Consider the following 8,954-nt stretch of genomic DNA (forward strand, 5'->3'; position numbering starts at 1 on the left):
AAGACAGTGACAGATCTCTGCGTATGAGGAAGATGATTATGACTCAGCCCCAAGTAAAGCACATACAATTTGAGCTGAAGTATCGTTGACTGAATCCAGGACACAAAAAATAATAAAACCCAACAAAATTACAATTAACAAATTATATAATACATTATTCGTAACTGAAATGGGGAGGCTTGATGTTTCAGAGGTGTTCTGGACAACAGATCAGATGTGGAGACTGGCAATTTATGCCAGGCTTCCATGCTGAAATGAATCTGCCTCTTCACGGCTGCCGGACTGGGCCAGGATCCCACTTTACCCCACTGAAAAGACACACTCAACACTGTGATAGCTCGCATGGTTCTCCTGAAAGCAGCTTCACACAGCTGATGAAACAGGAGGCTGTAGCAGTCCTCCTGCACAGCCACTCTGCACTGATTGATACAGTGTCTACACTAGTTTCTGCCTGCTCTAATACTTCTGCAAGCCCTTGATAACTGGAAGGACAAGCAGTTCACCAAGAGTAAGGTGCCAATGATTTCAGTTTTGTAGCTCCACAGCTGAGACAAACGACACCACTTCAAAGGTACCTCAGACTTTAAACAGACCCACACACAGGTGATGCCCAGAAGAGAAACACAAACAAGACACGGGTGATGACAGATGGAAGAAGATGACATTTTAAGAAGCCAGCCAAGACACGAACCTCTTCTCCACTGAAAATTTCTGCATTTAATTAGATTGGAGAGAGTTCACAGTCTTACTGTGCTCCTCATTCACCTTGGGCTGTCAAATATTAAGGGTTATTCAACATGCTGTGAAATCACATTGTTCACCTCAGGGATCTAGACGCAATGTGCCACCGTGTTGGGCCACTCCAAGCTTGACCTTGTCATTTGTTCAAAGTCAAAACTTCCAGCAGTACAAACCGCAGACTGTGCAGGAGAGAAACCTGCCTCTTTACAGAAAAAAACACAAAATCATAGGCCATTATCTGACATTTTGACATTCAGCTTGCTTCCACAGCCAAGTATAAGCCCAGCAGTTAAGATTTTGAATTGAATGATGATCTACCCGTGACCTGGTCTGACTTCTCTGGGACAGGCATGGCTGGCCAGGGCCACAGTAAGGTCATGGTTACCAGTTACATGGGAACCCTGGCAGCTGAACAACTTAACCGCAGGGGCAAAGGCAAAGACAATCAACAGTTGCAGAACATGCTGTAACATTCAGCATTTGCAAAAGCTTTCAGAAAAAAGTATGAGTGGCACAGAACCACCGCATCAGCATTAGCTATAAAAACCCTAACAATAAAACCTAGAGAAAAAGTGCTCTAAAGATGGGACAGGTAGCTAAGATCAGATGAGACAAATTTATGCAAATCAATTATCAGTGAAGGTATTAAAAATTAAATCAGTCCAGGATTAGGAGCAAATTAGTGTTGAACACTCTGGGAGGTGTTCAACTTACCTTCTGCTCAGGTATCTGTCCTGCTAACATCTTCTACATCTGGACTAACACCTTCAGTTTTCATTATATTCAGTGGAAAAACACAACTTTCAGAGTATGATTCACCTCCCAAGTCCAGACATCTGCTTTAGGGTGAAATTAATTGTGTCCTAATACAAAAGAAACGTACAGTGCTTAGCTCAGGTGTGAACACTTTAGCTGTACATCCATGCATGTAGTCAGGTTAAGTCCAACTCTAATCACCGAAGAGATGACAGAACTGACTGTTTTAAAAGCATTTTCTGACATGAAATTTCCCATGTACTTTATTTAAAGCACTGGGTAGGACTACAGAGCTAACTCAAAGCCATTCAGTAAGAGGCTCTTAAGACAAAACCAGATATTTACAAAATGTTGTGGGGTTCTTCTAACCTTTCTGAAGTAAATCTCAAGCCTCCCTTCTTTTCTAAATTGATCTCTACCACTTGGAGCCTATCACAGCTAAGGCCTGTCATCCCACTATTTCCTTTGAGGAATTTATACCAAAGTGATTAAAATTTAAGATCTGTTGAAGAGCTCTAAATTCCACATGCAAGCTCTGATTTTACTTCAGAAGTACTGCCAAGCAAATTAGCATTAATTAGAGACAAGCTGAAAGACCACTAAAATATTAGGGTAATAGAATCATCTGGAACCGTAAGACTAAACATGATCAAAGAAAAACAAGTTGCTCCGTCACATAATCTAACGGCCCTCGCACAGGAGCCTCCTGACACGAACCACTCAGAGGAACGTCATATTCTTGGAGAGCTTCTGATGCAGAAATGAAGGATGTAGGAGCCTGGAGAAACAAGCAGAGGAGAAAGGGCAGGGTGCTGGGGTTGTATGCATTCAAAGAGACTGACCAGATGGCAGACCAGAACTGCAAAAAGAGATTAAGAAGGGATAAAACTGTCATTTTGCTGTCCCTCTTTCCTCCTTCCTTGTTGCACCAGCAATACCAAGCCAGCTCCCAAGGGAACTGCTGAGTATCAAGGAAAAATACACATTGACAAAAGCAGCAGTGATGCCTAGCCCCGGAGAGAGCTATGGCTTGCTGGCATGTCATTTAACACATGGAGTTCCAGGTCCTATGCTCTCCCCTGCTGTCCAAACCCTTCCTCTCTAAGGAGGTACCTGCAAGCCCTTGTCTCCTTGTGTGAGCTATGGTACTGGGATGGGAAGGTAGGAGAGGAGGGGACAGACCCTGCTGTCTCTTGCTGTACAGGAAACACCCAAGACAATCTTTCCCACTAATGCAGACGCTTCCAAAGGGAAAAAAGAATTCAGAATAGTGCAGTGCAGAAAGAAAACATATCAGACCAGCGCAGTACAGCTGTACTCAGATCTCACCAAAACCCTAGATCACACCCCCTCATTCCCATGCCACACTCAAAACATGCACCAAAGCGCTGAAGATGGTTAACTGCGGTATGACACACACACAGCAGAGAGACCAGCACAAGTCCCATACACTGAGCAGAGGACAAAATGTGTCTGCCCTTTTCACCCTCCTTTGATGGGGGGGGGACCACTAACAAAAAAAACCAAACCCAAACAAACAAAAAAGCTACAACAAAGAATGTTGGTATCTATTTGCTGTCAGTTTTAATGCTTAACTTCATCATTTGTATTTAATGATGAATATTAAATTCACTTTGTGGAAAGAAAGGGTGCAGTATTTAAGGCTAAGTTAAGGCATTAACATTTCAGCCTGACAGCAGCTGCAAACACTGTTGATATTCAGTGTCTGCAACCCCAGCAGGAAGAATGGCTTTGGTTACATACAGCTACACACACACTTGGTAGAGGCAGGTATTTCTGAACATCTTCTTGCTGTTGTCAGTACATAAGCAAGTGCCGCGTGAAGCAGTCCTTCCTTATTTTGCACTATTCGCTTTACTCAACAAATTCAAAAGCAGGCTGAGTCTATATATAGAGGCAGACAATGACGATCCCTCTCCTTGTTTGGAGAGTTTGGCCAGCTTAAAAAACAAGCAAACACCAATTCCCACTTCTGTGGAAACAGATCTCGTGACATTGCCCAGCAGAAGCCGCAAATATTCTGAGAAGGTCCAAACTGTATCTGCAAGCTTACCAACCCCCTTGCACTCACTGCTAGATCACTTAGAGCACTAAAAATATTAGAACAGGCAAGAATGTGATGGAGGATATCTTCCTGGTGCAGAAGATTAATTCATCATTTATGTCTAGAGATTTCTACTACATTTTTAATAGTGCACATATGGATTGAGTCTAGTGATCTATATAACTTCCTTTCTGGATATGGGTCTACATTGGAAAACAGTCCCCAAACAGCAATTGCCAGAGGCCTGAGTAATATCACTGTGCAGAAAGAACGGTTAGAGCTCTGATGTACGTACTCCAGTAAATCTTCCAGTGGCGTTTTAAAGACATAACTGTGCTCCACAGCTCTGCTGGAGATTCCTGCCTCTGAAGCAGGATCAGCAAAGCAGAAAGTCTGCCTGTACCTTCGCTGCCGCACCACACAGCCTGGAATCTTAGCTCCAGCGGCTGCAGCGGAGGCACGTATTCCCTACTGGTTTCACTATAGTGGGAAAATCGCCAGTGTAAGGGCAGGGGGCACAGCTCAGAAAAAAACCAACCAGCCTTTGAGACTCCCAGAGCTGATGTCAGGATCAGGCGTGAGCTGCACCGGTACACTGTGCCTGCACACTGTGCTGCTACAGGCCAGAGGTGCTGTGCCTCGGTGCAGGCATAATGAAACGCAGAGTCTCACCTTTTTGCATTATGCTCAATTAACCAAAGCAACTGTGTTCAGGAAAGTCACAGTGAATCTCATAAAGACAGCTAATGTTGCTCCGGGCCTTCTAAAAATACGCTCCCAGCATTCGCTTTCTACCAATCCTGTGCTGCTCGAAGCCTGTCGACAGATAACAGCAGCAACTTCATGTATTTGCATTCAGTTGCGGGGACTGGAAAGACAGCTATAAGGGGAAAAATTTAACTCGAAGACCCCTGCATCAGCAACAGCTACAAAGAGGCTAGAGAAGCTGAGAGAGCAAACGGGAGCATTCACCCCAATTAATTCCAGAATCCGAGACAGACCCGGCGCTCGTGCCCAGCACCACCACTGCAGACTGCTTGTGTGCTGCTGCTGCAGCATCGCTGCCTTACACCCACTAACTCCACTGCAGCTGCCTGTTGAGCTGGAAATGTAATACGCTGCAAAGGTTGCTGACAGCCAGAGGCTTGTCTATAAAATATCCTGTAATAAATTACATTACAGACTGGGGAAAAGGATTCGGAAGAGAGAGAATTAAAACACAACCTTATGAGTGCTAAATGAGACCAATTAAAAGAGATTTGCTACAAGTGCTGAGGGATTTTGACCTGAGCTGTAATGAGGGATGGATACGCATTCCTCTAGAAGAGGAATATGAAAGATCATGTGTAAACAACTCTGCCAATTAAAATGAAATGGATTATCTTATCTATGCAGCTCTGCTCAGCGAATCACCACATATTCCAGATATACCACAGAGACATCTGAGACAGGCATTTAAACCTCTGAAACAAGGCTCGGTGATGAGATAGGCTGTTGTTCAGGACATATCCAAGCCTCAGCTGCATCTGGCTATCAACAACCCCACCACCACCTCTTTTTTTTAAGAAATGATAGAATCACAAATGCGAATACAAAACTGGGCTCGGGCTTTTTTACCAGGTCACCTACGTGAATTCTGATGCAGATCAGACTGAAGGGTAGGCATCACAACAGTAAAACATGCCTACGCAAACCCAGGCAGCACACAGCACCATCACTGCACTACTAGATACGGCTGGAAAACAGGCAGCGTGCCTGGAAAACAGACACGGTCATGTCCTGATAAACACTCACAGGTGTTATTCCCCACCTTAAAACAGTGATTCTTAACTGTTCAGTACCACAATCCCATTTTGCTGTCAGATGCCCCACAACTCCTCTCTCCCCATGGTCAGCAACACCAGAGGGCAGGACTGTCCCCGCTCTCTGCTCTGGCACCAGCTAAGAACCCAGACCCAAGAGCAAAAGGCATTTCTGTGACTGGAGCGAAGGATCTGACATGGACAGATGTACCACTATTTCTGCTCTGTGTTCCTGCTCTGCAGCTCATTTTCAGAGGGAGCTCATGCTCTTCTGAAATTTTCAGTTCTTACTAGTTCAAAATCATACATACATACAAATGGGCTGAAAAGCACTGAAACAGGAGAAGACATATTAGGAAACCATGTTTGAGAAGCAGCAACAAGAAAAACAGTATCATGGGCTTTGGGAAGAGCAAAAATTAAATGGGAAGAGCAAACAAAAAAAGGAATTTGAAATGAGGAAGAACATTCTAAGAAGAACGCCGCAAGCATACAAGACAATGACCCTAAGAGATATGTACTTGTTCACAGTTGCTGACAGTGGAAAAGTTTTAGAACATTTCATGCTGGTTGCCAGATTCGAGCACAGAGTTTTTCCGCTGGCTCAAATCTGGTGTAGCGGAGTCAGACTGCTTTTGGAACCAGCCTACCTCTTCACACAGTGCAATCCCTTTTGTGTGGTGTGAAGTACAAACAAAAAAGCCTTTCTAGATCCAATCTGCCAGGAGTTCCATCTATAATCTCGGTGCCATGAAAACAGCTGCCCTGAGAAGCCTGCTGCAGAAACACCACCAACCCCACTGTGGACAGAGCACCCGGGTATCTCTGCACAGCAGTCCTATGGGCCCAGCGCCAGGACTGCTTACCGGTGCAGACACAGAGCCAGCTCACGCGGGAACGTGAGCAAGCGTGGGCACACAGTTCCATAAACTCCTGGGGCTGATACTGAGCTTGGAATTATTTCTGGCTCTCAGGGTGTTTTTGTACACAAGGTGTCCCGCTGTATCAGCGCTACCTGGATTCCTTCATCATTCAAACCTTCCCAGCCCAATTACCACAGGTAATTGAATTGACTGCACATAACCTGAAAAATTCATCAGAAGTTTCCAGTTTACCTCTTTGCCACAAAGGGCAAGGTTACACTTTCTAATGAGAAATGCACGCACAATTAACAACTCTGAATGCTTCTCTGGCAAGATTAGTCACAAAGAATCACGGTGTGGAGTAGTGCAACTTGTGGTTAAATTCAGATATATGATACGTGCCCACTTCTCACTTGGGCAACGCAGAATTTATTCACTCTTGCATAAGCAAACAGGGGTGTCTCGTGCTTTATTTATCACTTTACCACTGCATCTATGTTTTAATGTCTAAAGAACGGGAAATACTATAGGAACAACTCCTCACGTTCCATCCGCTTTTCCCATGTAACAGCATTTTTGTTTCACCTTCACACTGCCACGACCGTACCCGCCGCCGGTCCCCCGTGAACACAACCCGCAGCAGCAGCGTGTGCGGCACACGCAGTCCAGCTGCGCCCGCACGACGGGACACGCTCACCCCCTGCCCCGGTGCACACCGACTCACTCGGGCAGCGGCGTTCGGCGCCGCACCAAGCCACCCCGCCGCCCGCAACACAACGCTGGGGGTAAACAAAGCCGGAGCGCGGCCCGGCACGGGACCGTGCGGCCAGGTTAAAAGGGGGCTCCGCGGGCCGGGAGCCACGGCAGCTGCCGTGGGGAAGGAGTCGCTGCCCCGGGCCGCGTGTCGGCGGCTCGGTGCCCACGAAGCGCAGCAGGGCAGCACTGCGGGACCTCCGGCCCCGGCCGCCGGCGGGACACGGGTGCGCCCCGGGGCCGGCTCCCGGGAGGCCGGGCCCCCCTTGCCGCACAGGTGGCTGCCGGGCGGAGGACGCGGCGCCTCAGGAGCAGGGGGCAGCGCCCTCCCGCCGCCTGCCCCAGCCCGCCCCCCCCGGCGGCGGCCGCCGCAGCCGCTCTCCTCCCGCGGGCCGGCGCGGGGCCCCGCAGAGCCCGCTCGGCCCGGGACGGCCGGCACACAACTTCCCCTGCCCCGCCAGCGCCTCTCGCCCTCCCCCGCCGCCCCCCGCGCCGAGCCGAGCCGGGCCGTGCCGCGCCGCCACCACCCCGCTGCCCTGCCCTCCTCCTCCGCCTCCCGCACCTCACCTGCCGCAGGGAGGCCCCGCCGGGCGGGTGGCGCGGGCAGGGCACGGCTCCCGGAGGGCCGGCGTCCCCCGGCGCCGCGGGGAGCTCTCAGGCCGGCCGCGGCCCGCCGGCTCCCGGCCGCTGGGCGTCCCTCCGGCCGCTGGGGGAGCCGCCGCCGCGCCGCTCGGCCGCCATCTTCCGCGCGGAGGAGGGGCGGCAGGCCCCGCCCTCCGGCCGCCGCCGGGCCGGGCCGGTGCGGCGGGAGCGGGACCCCGCGGGGCGGCGGGAGGGGAGGGGGCTGGGAAGGGCCGGCCCGGCCACGGGCTGCTGCTGTGCAAGGGAAGCCGCGCCGCCGCTCGCTGCTACTGGAGCACTTTTCGGGATGCGGTTGTGCAGTGGTTGGGGTACGGGAGGCCGGGCTGCAGGGCCCGGTGCAGCCGCCGCGGTCCGTCCCGGCTGTAACATGCTCTGCGGCAGCGCCGCCCCAGGAAAACAAACACACGCACGGTGCAATTTCCTACTTGGAAAGGTGGAGAAACTTGTAGTAGAAAGCCAGAATGGGATGTGGAGCCACATCACAAGAACATTTGCGCTCAGCGGAGGATGGAGAAGTGGACAGGAGCCTGGGAGTGCCTGGAACCATGCTCCTGCTTCTCAATCTGTTGCACAGAAAGCACCCACGCTGCTGCTGAGGGGCTAAACTTCGTGACAGGCTGCAAGAGTAGGGCCTGGAGTGGTCAAAAGCAGCAGAACGGGCTGGTGGCAGAAAAGGAGCAAGCCAAGGGAAAGTAGGTGCTCAGGGAACAAGGCCTCACCCTGGCACTGCACAGCTTCCTGTGCTGCAGTCTGGCACTCTGTGGCTTGCTCCCGGGAAAACCACAAAAAAACAACACAAGATGAAAATTTACTGTATAGGAACCTGATCCTGTATTCAAAAGTTGAAAAAACTTGAAAGCCACTGCTTTTGCACACATCTATAGAGGGCTTTTCATCTTCAGCTAGCCAGTCTGTATCTGAAGCACAGAGCATGCTTCTGCAAACCTGTTAAACCTTAACAGGTGTATCAGATAGCCAAAGTAAAGCAGGCAAAGCTATGCGCAATCCTATCTTTGTGCAGTTCAAAAGCCTGTTCTGCTGCTGGCCGACAGCACCCCCACCTCAGCAGAAGGTGATGAGGCCGCTGCTCCCACCACCTGCACCGGGGCTACAGTCCCATCACAGCGGCTCCATACACTGCCAGAATACCCAGCAGCATGTGTGTGAACAAGATTGCATTTCTGTGCAGTGAACCCAAACACATGCCATGGTGCTTACCTCACATTAAACACTGTCCCCAGCACACAGGCAGCCTGAAGCTAGCGTGGCAGCAGCAGGTGATACCCAATCCACCCCAGACCTTGCACTTTCCGAAACAGCTGAGCAAATCTG

At 50.0% G+C, this 8,954-nt stretch overlaps 1 protein-coding gene across 3 annotated transcripts in view; it reads right to left on the reverse strand.

Annotated features, from left to right (window-relative positions):
* NDST2 (N-deacetylase and N-sulfotransferase 2) overlaps positions 1–7,726 on the reverse strand; it is a 141,667-nt gene extending 133,941 nt beyond the window's left edge. For 2 of the 3 annotated variants that reach the window (XM_030488939.1, XM_030488940.1), the window contains exon 1: positions 7,548–7,656. The gene's annotated coding sequence lies outside the window, so the exon portion shown is untranslated. Of the gene's footprint in view, positions 1–7,547 lie in introns of all 3 variants that reach the window. The other variant, XM_030488938.1, reaches the window with a different exon arrangement.
* Positions 7,727–8,954: the final 1,228 nt, after the last annotated feature.

This window comes from Strigops habroptila, chromosome 5 (genome assembly GCF_004027225.2).
Source record: "Strigops habroptila isolate Jane chromosome 5, bStrHab1.2.pri, whole genome shotgun sequence".
Lineage (NCBI taxonomy): Eukaryota > Metazoa > Chordata > Aves > Psittaciformes > Psittacidae > Strigops > Strigops habroptila.